Genomic DNA, 15,342 nt, shown 5'->3' on the forward strand with positions numbered 1-15,342 from the left:
AATTTTACTTAGGGAATAGCGACTGCTATTGATTGCATCAGTAGCATGGGATCTTCTTAGTGTCTGGGTAATTGCCAGGTGGCCTGGTTTTGGTCTCTGTTGGAAACAGGATGCTGGGCTTGATGGACCCTTGGTCTGACCCAGCATGGCAGTTTCTTATGTTCGTATGTTCTTATGTTCCTTCCACCTTTCTTAATGTGCGGAATGCATATAGACTGCACCTCTAAGATTGTATTTTTAAACAATGCCCAAGCCTGTTGAACACTTTTAACCTTTGCAGCTGCACCTTTCAGTTTTTTTCTAACTATTTTCCTCATTTTATTAAAGTTTCCCTTTTTAAAATTTAGGGTTAGAGCTGCAGATTTACTTATTGTCCCCCTTCGAGTTATTAGTTTAAATTTGATCATGTTATGATCACTGTTGCCAAGTGGCCCCACCACCGTTACTTCTCTCACCAAATCTTGCATTCCACTAGGAATTAAATCTAAAATAGCTCCCTCTCTTGGTTCTTGAACCAATTGCTCCATGAAGCAATCATTTATTACATCCAGGAACTTTATGTCTCTAGCAAGTCCTGATGTTACATTTACCCAGTCAATATTGGGGTAATTGAAATCTCCCATTATTATTGCACTGCCAAATTGGTTTGCTTCCCTGATTTCTCTTAGCATTTCATCATCTGTCTGACCATTTTGTCCAGGTGGACGGTAGTATACTCCTATCACTATACTCTTACCCAACACACATGGATTTCTACCCATATAGATTCTAGGGATGTGAATCTTTTTAGGACGATTAAAATTATCGTCCGATAATTTTAATATCGTCTTAAACCGTTATGGAACACAATACAATACAGATTCTAACGATTTATCGTTATAAATCGTTAGAATCGTGAGCCGGCACACTAAAACCCCCTAAAACCCACCCCCGACCCTTTAAATTAAATCCCCCACCCTCCCGAACCCCCCCCAAATAACTTAAATAACCTGCGGGTCCAGCGGCGGTCCGGAACGGCAGCGGTCCGGAACGGGCTCCTGCTCCTGCATCTTGTCGTCTTCGGCCGGCGCCATTTTCCAAAATGGCGCCGAAAAATGGCGGCGGCCATAGACGAAAAAGATTGGACGGCAGGAGGTCCTTCCGGACCCCCGCTTACTTTTGGCAAGTCTCGTGGGGGTCAGGAGGCCCCCCACAAGCTGGCCAAAAGTTCCTGGAGGTCCAGCGGGGGTCAGGGAGCGATTTCCCGCCGCGAATCGTTTTCGTACGGAAAATGGCGCCGGCAGGAGATCGACTGCAGGAGGTCGTTCAGCGAGGGTTCCGGCGCCTCGCTGAACGACCTCCTGCAGTCGATCTCCTGCCGGCGCCATTTTCCGTACGAAAACGATTCGCGGCGGGAAATCGCTCCCTGACCCCCGCTGGACCTCCAGGAACTTTTGGCCAGCTTGTGGGGGGCCTCCTGACCCCCACGAGACTTGCCAAAAGTCCAGCGGGGGTCCGGAAGGACCTCCTGCCGTCCAATCTTTTTCGTCTATGGCCGCCGCCATTTTTCGGCGCCATTTTGGAAAATGGCGCCGGCCGAAGACGACAAGATGCAGGAGCAGGAGCCCGTTCCGGACCGCTGCCGTTCCGGACCGCCGCTGGACCCGCAGGTTATTTAAGTTATTTGGGGGTGGGGGATTTAATTTAAAGGGTCGGGGGTGGGTTTTAGGGGGTTTTAATGTGCTGGTTTTTCGATTTTTCGATTTTTCGATTTTTTAACGATTTTCACGATTTTTCACGATATTTTACCCCCCCAAACGGCAACAATACGATTCCCTCCCCCTCCCAGCCGAAATCGATCGTTGAGGACACGATTCACATCCCTAATAGATTCTACTGAGCATTTAGTCTCTTGTATGATCTTTATCCTGTTGGACTCTATACCCTCCCAGACATAAAGTGCCACACCCCCACCAAGTTGATCCTCCCTATCATTGCAATATAATTTGTACCCTGATATAGCACTGTCCCATTGGTTATCCTCCTTCCACCAAGTTTCTGTGATGCCAATTATGTCAATCTCATCATTTGCTGTTATACACTCTAACTCCCCCATCTTACTTCTTAGACTTCTGGCATTGGCATACAGACATTTCAAAGTGTGGTTTTTGCTTGTTTTAACAACTTGCTTTTCAGTTGTTTGGGATAATTCGGAAATCATTAGCTTAGATGATTTTTTACATATAGGCATATGGACTATGTTTGCTTTTAATGGAACCTCTCTGTTGGGATGCCCTAACTCTCCTGTTTCATTAGTATCCTTCAAGGATACATTTCTACGAACCATGCACTGCTGAGTGACTGTCGGCTTTCCCCCTTGTTCTGGTTTAAAAGCTGCTCTATCTCCTTTTTGAAGGATTTTGTTCATAAGCTTCTCTATCTCCTTTTGAGGATTTTGTTCATAAGGCGTTGAAAGACTGCTGGGGCATTGCATATCCCAAAGGGCATCACTGTATATTCATAGTGACCATCCCTCATATTGAATGTGGTTTTCCAGATATCTTCAGGTTGGATGCGCACCAGATTGTACGCACCCCTCAGATCCAACTTGGTGAAGATTTGTGCCCCTTGAAGGTGGTCAAACAGCTCACTGATAAGGGGAAGAGGGTAATGGTCTTTGTGGGTTATGGTGTTGAGCCCTCTGTAATCAATACAATGGTGTAGACCACCGTCCTTCTTCTTAATGAACAAAAAGCCCACTCCAGGGGGAGAATCAGAGGGACAAATGAACCCTTTTTCTAGGTTCTCTTTGATATACTCAGACATGGCTAGGGTTTCTGGGTGAGAAAATGGGTAAGTTCTGCCCTTAGGAGGCATTGTGCCTGGCAGAAGCTCTATGGAGCAATTTAACTTGCATATCATAGGCAAGGTATCCGCCTTCTGCTTCGAGAAGACGTCTTCAAACTCAACATACTGAGTAGGCAAACCAGATAGAGTGGTAGACTTCATGACAGCGACTGCTGGAGATACTTGACGTAGGCATGTTTTCTTGCATTTGGAACCCCACTGCACCAACTGCAGGGAATGCCAATCGAACTGGGGCTCGTGGATCTGAAGCCAAGGCACCAACAGGATGACTGAATGTGTGGAACGTTTAACACATAGAAGGACACCTCCTCCTCATGGAGAGTGCCCACGGTAAGACAGACAGCCACTGTTCGATGGGTGATGAGCCCTGGAAGATGTTCTCCTTGAATGGAGGCGATGTGGAGGCTCACATCTAATGGCTGAAGAGGAATGTTCAGAAGCTTGACGATGTCATCCATGATGAAGCTGCCATTTGCTCCTGTATCAACCAGAGCAGAGGTGGTGAATGAATTGGCCTGGATGCCCAGAGAGACTGGAAGCAGGAGTTGGGGAATGGTAACAATAGCGCCTAAGCTCGGGACCCCCGCCGAGCTCAGGCGTTGCAGTTTTCCGAACGGGCCCTTCGGCAGGTTTGCTTGAAGAGACCTGCCGAAGATGTCCGAAAGTGCCACAGTAAAGGCAAAGACCCTCCTTCCTCCGACGAAAACATTCAGTTAGAGTCAATCGCCCATAGTTTACCTCCATAGATTCCACTATGGGAGAAGGTGGTGGTGCTGGAATCTTGGCTGGAGGACTCTGGATACACATGCAATGTGGTGTAGGAGAGCGGGAAGCCCTTACTTCTAGGCGCCTTTGCCGGAGATGATGGTCGATCTTCCCGGTGAGGGAAATCAGGTCCTCTAGAGACGTGGGAGTCTCATGGACAGAGAGTTCATCTTTGAGAGCGCTGGAGAGTCCATCTAGGAAGATGGATTGCAGACAATCTTCTTACCACCCGAGCTCAGTAGCCAGGGTCCTAAATTCCACCGAGACCCTTGACGGAGACCCTTGACAGATATGGAGTAGACTGTGGCTGGATACAGCTTGGCAGCCTGGGACTCCAAAGGTCTGCTTGAAGAGAGCGATAAACTCAGGTAGCTTGGAAAGCATAGGATCAGAGCACTCCCATAAGGGAGAGGCCCATGCCAGAGCCTTCCCTTCCAGGCGGGAAAGGATGAAGGTCACATTGGTTGACTCCTTCGGGAACAAGGATGGTTGCAGTGCAAAATGCATGAAGCACTGATTGAGGAAGCCACAATAGGAGCGTGGGTCCCTGTTGTATTGGGGAGGTACAGGGAGCGCCAAAGATGCTTTGGGTAGCATAGAGGCCGATATAGCTCTGGCTAATCCCGTGGGCCTATCTCGCAGCTGGGAACAAAGCTCTTCCACTGAAGAGGCTAGCGATTCCTGTGATGTTCTTGGATTGCGGTGGCCAAACCCGGTAGGGCCCTGGAGGCGCCGAGTCCATGGCCTTGGCAACCTGTTGCGCTTGGAGGTGGACGCTTGTCCTGGAGCAGTGGAGAATGGCTCTCTGGTAGGGACCAGGATGTACTTGCCCCCAAGGGGAGGAGCACAGGAGAAGACAGAGGCTAGGATGAGTTTCACCACTGGAAGCCCAAGGTTCCCCTGGGTGGAGTCCATAGGGACCCCAGCCGCTTGGACTTAGGTGGGCCTCACAGGGTCTCCCGGAGAGGTAGTAGAGAGGCATGCCCACGATCAGCAAGGGAGCACGGCCGGACTTCACGCTGTTGGCCTGGAGAGGCAAGGAAGGCCCAAACAGCGTAGGCAATGACAAGGCAAGGGACAGAGCCAGAATCAGAAAATGTGGTCAATGGCAGCCGAGGTCAGAATCCGAGGATCAGTACGAGGAGTAGTCAACGAGGCAGAGGTCAGGTTCTGGAGGTCAGATGAGGTCACAGGGCGGTCAAGGAACAGGCCGAGGTCAGTACCGGAGAGACAGTCTGAGGGTACTACCTGGGAGGACGGACAGACAGAAGCAGGAACAGACAGACTCAGGAACAGAAGGACGCTGGAACAGAAGGATGCTGTAACAAGGCTGGAACAAGACTGAAACAATACTGTGAACATGGAGGCAAACTAGTACACTTACAGTGCCGACCCGATTGCCAAGGCAAGGAAGTGCAGGCAGGGACTTCCTTATATAGTTCAATCAATCAGGGCACGCCGCGGAGGTGCATGGCCAATGCCACTGGAGATGCCGAACTCTGGCGTGAGGCCTGATGTGCAGTGGAAGACCCGGCATCCATGCCGCGCGACGCCGAGGCCTAGAGGAGCTTGCAGTTGCCGCTGGGGAGGCCGACCCGTGACCTGTAGAGGAGCTAGCGAGGTGAGCAGGCCTGTGCGTGGGCCGGGGCAGATGGGGCACTCAACACTTTGGGAAGAATAACCTAAATTATAGCTACACAAGGCAAGGTTCCACATTAGGAGTCACTATTCAGGATCTAGGAGTCATTGTTGATAATACATTGAAATCTTCTGCTCAGTGTGCAGCAGCAGACAGGAAAGTAAATAGAATGCTAGGAATTATTAGGAAAGGAATGGAGAATAAAACAGAGAAAATCTTAATGCTTCTGTAATGCTCCATGTTGTGACCCCATCTTGAATATTGTGTGAACTTCAGGTCATCACATCTAAAAAAATATAGGGATAGATTTTCAAACTTGCGCTCTACCCGGCGCGCACACATGTACTCCTGATTTTATAACATATGAACCCCCTTGTATGTGCTGAGCCCACGCTGAGTCACACTGCCTTCCCCTGTTCCCTCCCGAAATCGGAGCAGCCTCGGATTGAACTTCCCTACCCCCCACCGCACCTTCCCTTCTCCTACCTCCCCACCGTTTCCCCCCTACCTTTTTCTTTGTTTTTCTTTTATTTCCAAACTTTCTTCAGCCCTCGGGCTGAAGTAAGTTGAGCGCACTAGCCGACTGCCGGCGCACGGTCCCCAGCTCAGTGGCCATGCGGAGGCCTCTGATCATGCCCCCACCCCGCCCCTCCCTGCCCTTTTTTGCAAGCCCTGGTACTTACACACATCCCAGGGCTTTATGTACATCGTCGGGCCTTTTGAAAATAGGCCCAGCGTACGTATGACCGGTTATGCGTGTAAATCCTACAGATTTACGCGTGTAACCCTTTGAAAATCCGGCCCATTTAGCATAATTAGAAAAGGTATAGAGAAGGGATAACCAAAATTTATTTATTTATTTATTTATTTATTTATTTATTTATTTATTTAAAATCTTTTACTATACCGATACTCAAGACGCGGTCTTATTGTACCGGTTTACAATAGAACAGGGGAAACCACTTAACAACTATATAGAAGGTAAAAGTTACATCAAACAGGGAGCGAAAAACATGTGAGCTGGAGGACAGGAAAGATATTTTAAAACGATAACAACTGAAGAGTGGTAAAATGGTCATTGAAAACAATGAAAAACAAAAGAAAGCGATACCTAATCAGCTAGATTAAGCACGGCTGTAGGTTAATCTTAGGCAATTATTCACAATTGTTCATAAATCTTGTGGACGGGGGAAACATGGAGAGGTAAGCAGGGGGGGAGGTGGCGGGGCAGGGACGGGGGGGGGGGGAGTTAGGGAAGCGGTCAGGGTGAGAGTCAATGTGGTTGATAAAAGGTTCCTTCAACGGTAGGCTTGAGTGAACAGCCAAGTTTTCAGTTTCTTTCTGAAGGAGAGATGGCATTGTTCCTGGCGTATATCTGGGGGAAGCGAATTCCAATGGAGCGGACCCGCAGTCGAAAGTGCTCGCTTATGAATGGAGTTGTGGACTGAGGATTTGTTAGGGGGGGGCCTTGATAGAACCTTTGTAGGCGGATCTGATCGGCCTTACGGAAGTATGTAGTTCGAGAGGGATGGAGAGTTGGAGTGTGGATTGCTGGTATACGGATTTGTGGATGATGGTGAGAGTCTTGAATAGTATTCTATATTGGATGGGTAGCCAATGAAGGATTTTTAAAATAGGTGTGATGTGGTCCTTACGACGTGTGTTTGTAAGGATCCTGGCTGCTGCGTTTTGCAGTATCTGTAGAGGTTTAGTAGAGGAGGCGGGGAGACCGAGTAGTAAAGCGTTGCAATAGTCGATCTTTGAAAACAGTATGGCTTGCAGCACTGAACGGAAATCCTGGAAGTGTAAGAGTGGTCTTAGCTTCTTCAGGACCTGTAGCTTAAAGAAGCATTCTTTAGTTGTAGCGTTAATGAACTTTTTGAAATTCATTCTAGAGTCAAGGGTGGCCCCAAGGTCTCTAACCTGGCTAGCTAGTGGAATAATTGTATTATTGGCGAAGGGGTTGTCATCGTTAGGGGAGATAATCAGGCATTCCATTTTGGAGGTATTAAGGACCATGTTGAGACTCGAGAGAAGCAGATTGATGGCGTGTAGGCAGCTGTTCCAAAAATTTAGAGTAGAGGAGATGGGGTCCGAGATGGGGATTATGATTTGCACATCGTCCGCATAAATAAAATGGGTAAGGTTGAGGCTGTTTAGTAGCTGGCATAGAAGGAGTAGATATATATTGAACAGGTATATATTGAAAATGATAAAGGCGATGGAATGATTCCCCTTTGAGAAAAGACTGAAGAGATTAGGACTCTTCAGCTTGAAGAAGAGATGGCTGAGGGAAGAAATGTTAAGGACTATAAAATAATGAGTGGAGTAGAATGGGTAAACATTAATTTGTTGTTTACTCTTTCAAAGAGTACAAAGACTAGGGGACACACAATGAAGTTGCTAGGTGATACATTTAAAACTAAGAGAAAATATTGTTTTACTCAATGCGTAATTAAGCTCTGGAATTTGTTTCCAGAGAATGTGTGAAAGCTATTACTGTAATTGTGTTTAAAAAAGGTTATAGTCCATAAACAATTATTAAGGTAGACTTGGGGAAATCCACTGCTTATCCCTGGAATAAGCAACATGGAATCTATCTATCCTGTGGCATCCTGCCAGGTATTCTAGATTGGGCATTGTTGGAAACAGGTTACTGGGTTTGATGGACCTTTGGTCTGATCCAATATGGGAAGTCATATGTTCTTGTGTTCTAAATAGGGAGAAACTCGGTCCTGGACACATTGTCAGGAGAACCTATGCATTTGGCTGTGGATGCTGGACCTCCTCACTACTCTTCAGGCTACATATCTTCCAGGAATAACCAACACATTAGCGGGACTTTACATCCTCACGAATGGTCATTCAAGCAATCCACAGCTGATAGGTTGTTCCATTTATGGAGTCGTCCATTGATAGACAACTTTGTGTTGGAGCAAAACTGAAAACTAGATCAATTTTTCTCTATCCTTCAGAGTCCTCCTCTGCATAACTTACAACACCTTTCTTCTAGACTGGGGAGCATTTCCTCCATTACCACTTATTGAGGTGGTGCAGAAACTTATACATGACAAAGCCCATATAATTCTCATTAATCCAGAATGGCCCAAACAATTTTGGTATGCATATCTCATGTAGCTTTCCTCACGGCCTCTGATCCACCCTAGGATAGATCCTTCCTCCTATCTCAAGAAGACAGTGTTCTACTTCATCCATCTCTACAGTCTCTCAGTCTCACAGAATGGATGTTGAGCATGCTGTCTTAGCTGACTTATCCCTGCCTAATAAGGTGGAAGATATTGTCCTCTCAGCTAGGAAGCCATCCAGTAGACATAATTATTATTTTAAATGGAGGAGATAATCTATGTGATGTTTCATACATAAGCTAGACCCATTCTTCTTTGAACATTGTCACCTACTGTTCTATCTGCACCACTTGTCTGAGCCTGGCCACATCATCTCCTCAGTTTGAGTGCATCTCAGCACCATAATGGCCTATCAGGTTCTAGTAAATCACCCTCCCTTTTCAAAAAATCCTGTGCTTTGGGAATTCAATATTGCTCTTACTTATTTAACTAAGCCATCGTTTGAGTCTTTGGATATGGCGTCTGTGAAATATCTCATCTGGAAAGTAATCTTTCTGGTCACAGTCACCTCAGTTCACCAAGTTAGTGAACTTCAGGCACTGATTCATTTCCCTCCATACTTGCAGTTTTTGTATGATAAGCTAGTGCTTTGCATTCATACTAAGTTCCGGCAGAAAGTGGTCTCTGCTATCCCCCTTCAACTATTTTGTCTACCTTCTTTCTGTGACCACACGATATGATGGTGAAAAGTATCTTCACACTTTGGATTGAAAAAGTGTGCTTCTGTACTATAACAGAAGAACTCAGTCTGATAGACAAACATCTCAGCTAGTCATAAGAACAAAAGAACTTTCCATACTGGGTCAGACCAAGGGTCCATCAAGCACAGTATCCTTTTTCAACTGTGGCCAATCCAAGTCACAAATAACTGACAATTTCCCAAACAGTATATAGATACCATGCTGCTATCACACAGATAAGCAGTGGCTATTTCTTAAGTCTACCTATAAATAATAGAGATGTGAATCGAAACCGGAATCGGTTCGGATTCGGGTTCTGATTCACATGTGGGTTTTTTTCCATCGGACCCAATCACGTTTTGTTTATCGGCTGTGCCCCAGCAGATAAACAAAAAACCCACCCCGACCCTTTAAAAGTAACCCCTTAGCTTCCCCCACCCTCCCGACCCTCCCAAAACCTTTTTAGAGGTACCTTGTGGTCCAGTGGGGGACCCGGGAGCGATCTCCAGTGATCTCCCGCTCCGGGCCCTCCTCTGGCTCCGGGGTCGTCGGCTGCCACTAATCAAAATGGCGCTGATGGCCCTTTGCCCTTACCATGTGACAGGGTATCCGTGCCATTGGCCGGATCCTGTCACATGGTAGGAGCACTGGATGGCTGGCGCCATCTTGTGCTCCTACCATGTGACAGGGGCTGACCAATGGTACCGGTAGCCCTTGTGACATAGTAAGGGCAATGGCTATCGGCGACATTTTGAATACTGGCAGCCGACGGTCCGAGTGCAGGAGGTCGCTCCCGGACCCCCGCTGGACTTTTGGCAAGTCTTGTGGGGGTCAGGAGGGTCCCCCAAGACTTTCCAAAAGTCCCTGGTGGTCCAGCGGGGGTCCGGGAGCGATCTCCTGCACTCGGGCCTTCGGCTGCCAGTAATCAAAATGGCACCGATAGCCTTTGCCCTTACTATGTCACAGGGGCTACTGGTGCCATTGGTCAGCCCCTGTCACATGGTAGGAGCACAAGATGGCGCCAGCCATCCAGTGCTCCTACCATGTGACAGGATCCGGCCAATGGCACGGATACCCTGTCACATGGTAAGGGCAAAGGGTCATCGACGCCATTTTGATTAGTGGCAGCCAACGGCCCGGGAGCCGGAGGACGGCCCGGAGCAGGAGATTGCAGGAGATCACTCCCGGGACCCCCACTGGACCACCAGGTACCTGTAAAAAGGTTTTGAGGGGTTGGGAGGGTGGGGGAAGCTAAGGGTTTACTTTCAAAGGGTTGGGGTGGGTTTAGGGGTTATTTTTGTGTGCCGTTTTTCCCGCCCTCCTCCAAAACGATAATAGAACCCCCACGATCAATATCGTGGGGTTTTCCTATCATTTTAGGGGAGCCCCCGATTTCTGACGATTTTGAAAATATCAACGATATTTTCAATCGTCCGAAGCCCGATTCACATCACTAATAAATAACAGTTAATTGACGTCTCCTCCAGGAGCTTGTCTAAGCCTTATTTATACCAAGCTACATTATCTGCCTTAACCATTCTTATGACCCAAAATGACTTGGAATTATTAATTTGAAATAAACTTGTCTGATTGAATTACAGATTGTATCCACCACTACTACATTGCTTCAGGACATGATCTTCGAAACCCAGTCAGGGATCACCAAGTCTGGGTAATGGTCTTCTCCATTTCCCACTTACGAGAAGTACATCTGGAAAGTTTCTGTAAAGCCGTTACATGGTCATCGGTTCATGCTTTCAGATCCAGTACTGCCTGGATAGCCTAGCAACTTCAGATAGCACAATAGGTTGAAAGGTCCTGCAATATGTGGTTCCTCAGTAGTCAACTCTGCACAACGGAATCTAGGTTGCTTATACAGTAATGTCTCCACTGCAACCCTCAGCTTGGGACTTCCCACAGATCATGGCTAAGTCAGCCTGCTTATCAATGGAAAAAGCAAATTTGCTTACCGTAAATGTGCTTAGCTTTGACATGGACAGAGGAGGCTTCTGAGGCAAAGCCCATGCAAGAAATACCACATATGATCAGTAGAGCTTAAAGCTCAATTAGCTAGGAGAGACAAGTCCATTCATGGCTAATTCATCCTGCTAACTACAGAAAACATAGTTTACATTAAGCAAACTTGCTTTACTGTGAGTGAAGCTTGTACGGTGGTAGCAGGGTCATATTGATCTGATATTATTTTACTCTTTTTAGGAGTGCAGAGACATTGGGCATGCTGGGGAAGCAGTTTAAGCATCCTACACTTGAACAATTCTGTATCTGTGTGGCCAGATTGGCTCTTATTTTTATTCTATTTAGGCTGTGGCAGCAATGGAGATAGTCCTGCAGCATTTTTGAGTGGAGCATTGTCTTATGATGTCAATATTGCCAGTAATTTAGTAAAGATATCTATTATTAATATATACATATATACTATCCTGATATACTGAATTTAAATATATTTCATGCCAGGCTTTTCTTCCTACTTCTAAAAGTATGAGTTCCCCATTTTTATAATTCTAACACAATAGAGAGGGGTATTGTGCTTGGAGGTGGACCCTTGTCCTGGAGCAGTGGAGAACGGCTCCCTGGTAGGGACCAGGAAGCACCTGCCCCCAGGGGGTGGAGCACAGGAGGAGACAGAGGCTAGGATGAGCTTCACCACTGGAAGCCCGAGGACCCCCGGGTAGAGCCTGTAGGGACCCGGGCTGCTTGGACTTAGGTGGGCCTTGCAGGATCTCCCGGAGAGTAGTAGAGAGGCATGCCCATGATCAGCAAGGGAGTGTGGTCGGACGTTACGCTGTTGGCCTGGAGAGGCAAGGAAGGTCCAAACAGCATAGGCAATGACAAGGCAAGGGACAGAGCCAGAATCAGAAAACGTGGTCAATGGCAGCCGAGGTCAGAATCCGAGGAGCAGTCCGAGGATTAGTCAACGAGGCAGAGGTCAGGTTCCGGAGGTCAGACGAGGTCACAAGGCAGGCAGAGGTCAGGATGCAGGCAGCAGACAGGAAGGTCAAGGAACAGGCCAAGGTCAGTACCAGAGAGACAGTCCGAGGGTACTACCTGGGAGGATGGACAGACAGATGCAGGAACAGAAGGACGCTGGAACAGAAAGACGCTGGAACAAGGCTGGAACAAGACTGGAATAAGGCTGGAACAAGACTGGAACAAGACTGTAAACGCTGAGGCAAACTAGTACACTCACAGTGCCGACTCGATTGCCAAGGCAAGGAAGTGCAGGCAGGGACTTCCTTATATTGTTCCATCAATCAGGGCATGCCGCGGAGCTAGGACCCACCCCATGCCCTACAAGAGGCCGGGCGGTCTGCCCGCATGTGCATAGGAGCATGGCCAACGCCACTGGAGACGCCGAATTCCAGCATGAGGCTTGGTGCGCAGTGGAAAGCCCAGTGACCGCCGCAGGATGCCGAGGCCTAGAGGAGCTCACAGCTGTCGCTGGGGAGTCCGACCCGTGATCTGCAGAGGAGCTAGCAAGGTGAGCAGGCCCATGCGCGGGCCAGGCACGGACGGGCCGCACAACAATGGGGATGTAGGTCCCCCTTGAAAACACCATTAAGCCATTATAGTAGCTGGTCTAGTTAATCTTTTTCATTAATAATCATTAAACATATTCATTTGCCACTGTGAGAGGAGACTATCAGTTAAGGGGGTCATTTTCAAAAGCGATCGCACGCGAAAAGGGACTTTTCGCGTGCCATCACTAAATGGGGGTGGAGTCTGGGCAGAGTCGGCCGTGGAAGAGGAGGAGTTGGGATGGCACCAGGGCCGACTCTGTGAAGATGTCGCTGATGGTGAAAAGGGCCCTTTTCGCCACCAGTTTCGCGCCCAATAGCACCACCTTTTGCGACGGCGCTATTGGGTGCGAAAGCCGGCACCACGGAGGTAAGATCGCTGCCGGCTTTTGCAGGCCCGCTTCAACAGCCCACCCCCGTTATCGCTGGATTTTCTAAGGTCTGCAACCTTAGAAAATCCAGGCCTAAGTGACTTACATAGGTGTTTACATTAATATGACATTAAAGTGTTATACACCATATGGCCATAAAAAGGGGAACAAAACACAGCATGGAGTTTCATAAATGTTCTACCTGGAAAATAATGGAAAAATGTTATTAATAAAATAGTTTTAAAGCCTTGTGATAGGCAATACCTATAAAACCACATTGAAGCATTTCTATGTAACAATGTTCAATGCTGAAATACCACTATAAATTCTGGAGAAAAAAATGTGAAAGATAAGATAATTTAGAAGGACCAAAGTCACTTTTATACTAGGACTGAACACAAAACCATCTTTAATTCACTCTACCTGTCATTCCACTTCAGATATCACACATTGATAATAGAAAATATTACAGCTGAAAGACGTATTCTGATTGACTGTTCAGCAATCATTTTAAAATGGCAGATTAATGTTTGTGAGCATCTCATTTAAGGCATCTTAATATATCCCACACTTTTTGGAAACTGGAGAAGTTCAACTAAATCATTTATTTTAGTACAGATCTCAAAGAAATTTCATAAGAGCAATAAGTTCTAGGAGGCTGCTAATGTTATCATGAGATAATCGCATTCCTTAGGGTTTATAGCACTCAACTATAAGCTGTGCTTGCCCCAGAGGTGTGATTACCTGGTTCATGATAATAATTCTTATTGTGCCTTGGTGCCAAATAATAAAAAAAGAAAATCATTCTCCAGCACTTTTTCATTACTTAGTACCAGGACTAAATTTGTGTTCTTTGATGTTTCCAGCAAGAAACTGTGGTATTGCTTTTTGTCAAAAGCTTAACAATCTCTGATTGCACTGACCTGGCTAAATTTACAACATTAAAACAAATGTAGAAATAATGCTTTGCTAAGACCCAGGACATGAAATTCTGTGCCTTTATTGGCATTTTAACTACTATCTAGATCTATTAAATACATTTGATAAATATATTCCTTCTAATAGAAGAAGAAATTACTACTTACCTGATAATTTCCTTCCCTCTAATGAAGGCAGGCCAAACCCCACAAGTAGGTCCTCTACCAGCAGATGGAGACAGAGTAAAAACAGGATATATAGCCCTGCCCTGACATCAACCCACCACAATTCTCTGAAAAAGCCAAACTGAGGACAAACTGATTATACTAACAATCAACCACTCATGCTTCCAACCAATAGGGAACACTGAGCTCAGACAAAACAATGAACATTTACTAAACTAAAGGGCTGGTTAAGTCACTTATCAGTCAATTAATGAATAGCAGGAAAAACTCTTTGCATCATCTGTATGTAAAGGGCAAACCAAAGAAAAAAATCAGCAGCCGAGGGCAGGTCAGGGATTGACCTACCTTCATTAGAGGAAAGGAAATTATCATGAAAGTAGTTATTTCTCCTTCCTCTGCACTCAGGCAGGCCAATCCCCACAAGTGGGATGTACCCAAGCTACTTCCAAAGAGGGTAGGAGGCTGCCCATGGTCCAGTCAATTCCACCCACACAAATGTGGCATCTTCTCAAGCCCAAATATCCAAGTGGTAATACTTGGAAAAGATGTGTAAAGATGACCACATCACCACTCAGCAAATCTAGACAGAAAACCATAATCAAAACTCCGCCCACAATACCACCTGAGCCCCCATGAAATGCAGTCTAATCTGCTTCAGCAAAGCAATTTTGACATCCACAAAGGCAGCCATGATGACTTCCTTAACCCAATGGGTTATAGTTGCTTGAGTTGCCAGCTTACCCTGTTTACCTCCATAATGGAGCACAGTCGATCAGACTTCCAGACAGATTTAGTAACCTCCAAGGACAGCACCAGATACTGCTTAGCATCCACAGCATGCAAAAGATGATACTCATGCTCATCTCTGTCCCAGTCCAATGTGGGCAGGGAAATAAATAATAAAAATGAAAGTTTGAAACCACTTTTGGCAAAAAAGAAGGCATAATCCAAAGCTGTACTGCTCCTAGAGTCACTTGCAGAAAAGTTCATGGCAAGAATGAGCTTGCAGTTCGGAAACCCGATGTGCAGAATAGATTAGAGATGTGAATCGTGTCCTCGATCGTCTTAACGATCGATTTCGGCTGGGAGGGGGAGGGAATCGTATTGTTGCCGTTTGGGTGTTTAAAGTATCGTGAAAATCGTGAAAATCGTGAGCCGACACACTAAAACCCCCTAAAACCCACCCCCAACCCTTTAAATTAAATACCCCACCCTCCCGAACCCCCCCAAATGCCTTAAATTACCTGGGGGTCCA

Source organism: Rhinatrema bivittatum, chromosome 3, assembly GCF_901001135.1.
Source record: "Rhinatrema bivittatum chromosome 3, aRhiBiv1.1, whole genome shotgun sequence".
NCBI lineage: Eukaryota > Metazoa > Chordata > Amphibia > Gymnophiona > Rhinatrematidae > Rhinatrema > Rhinatrema bivittatum.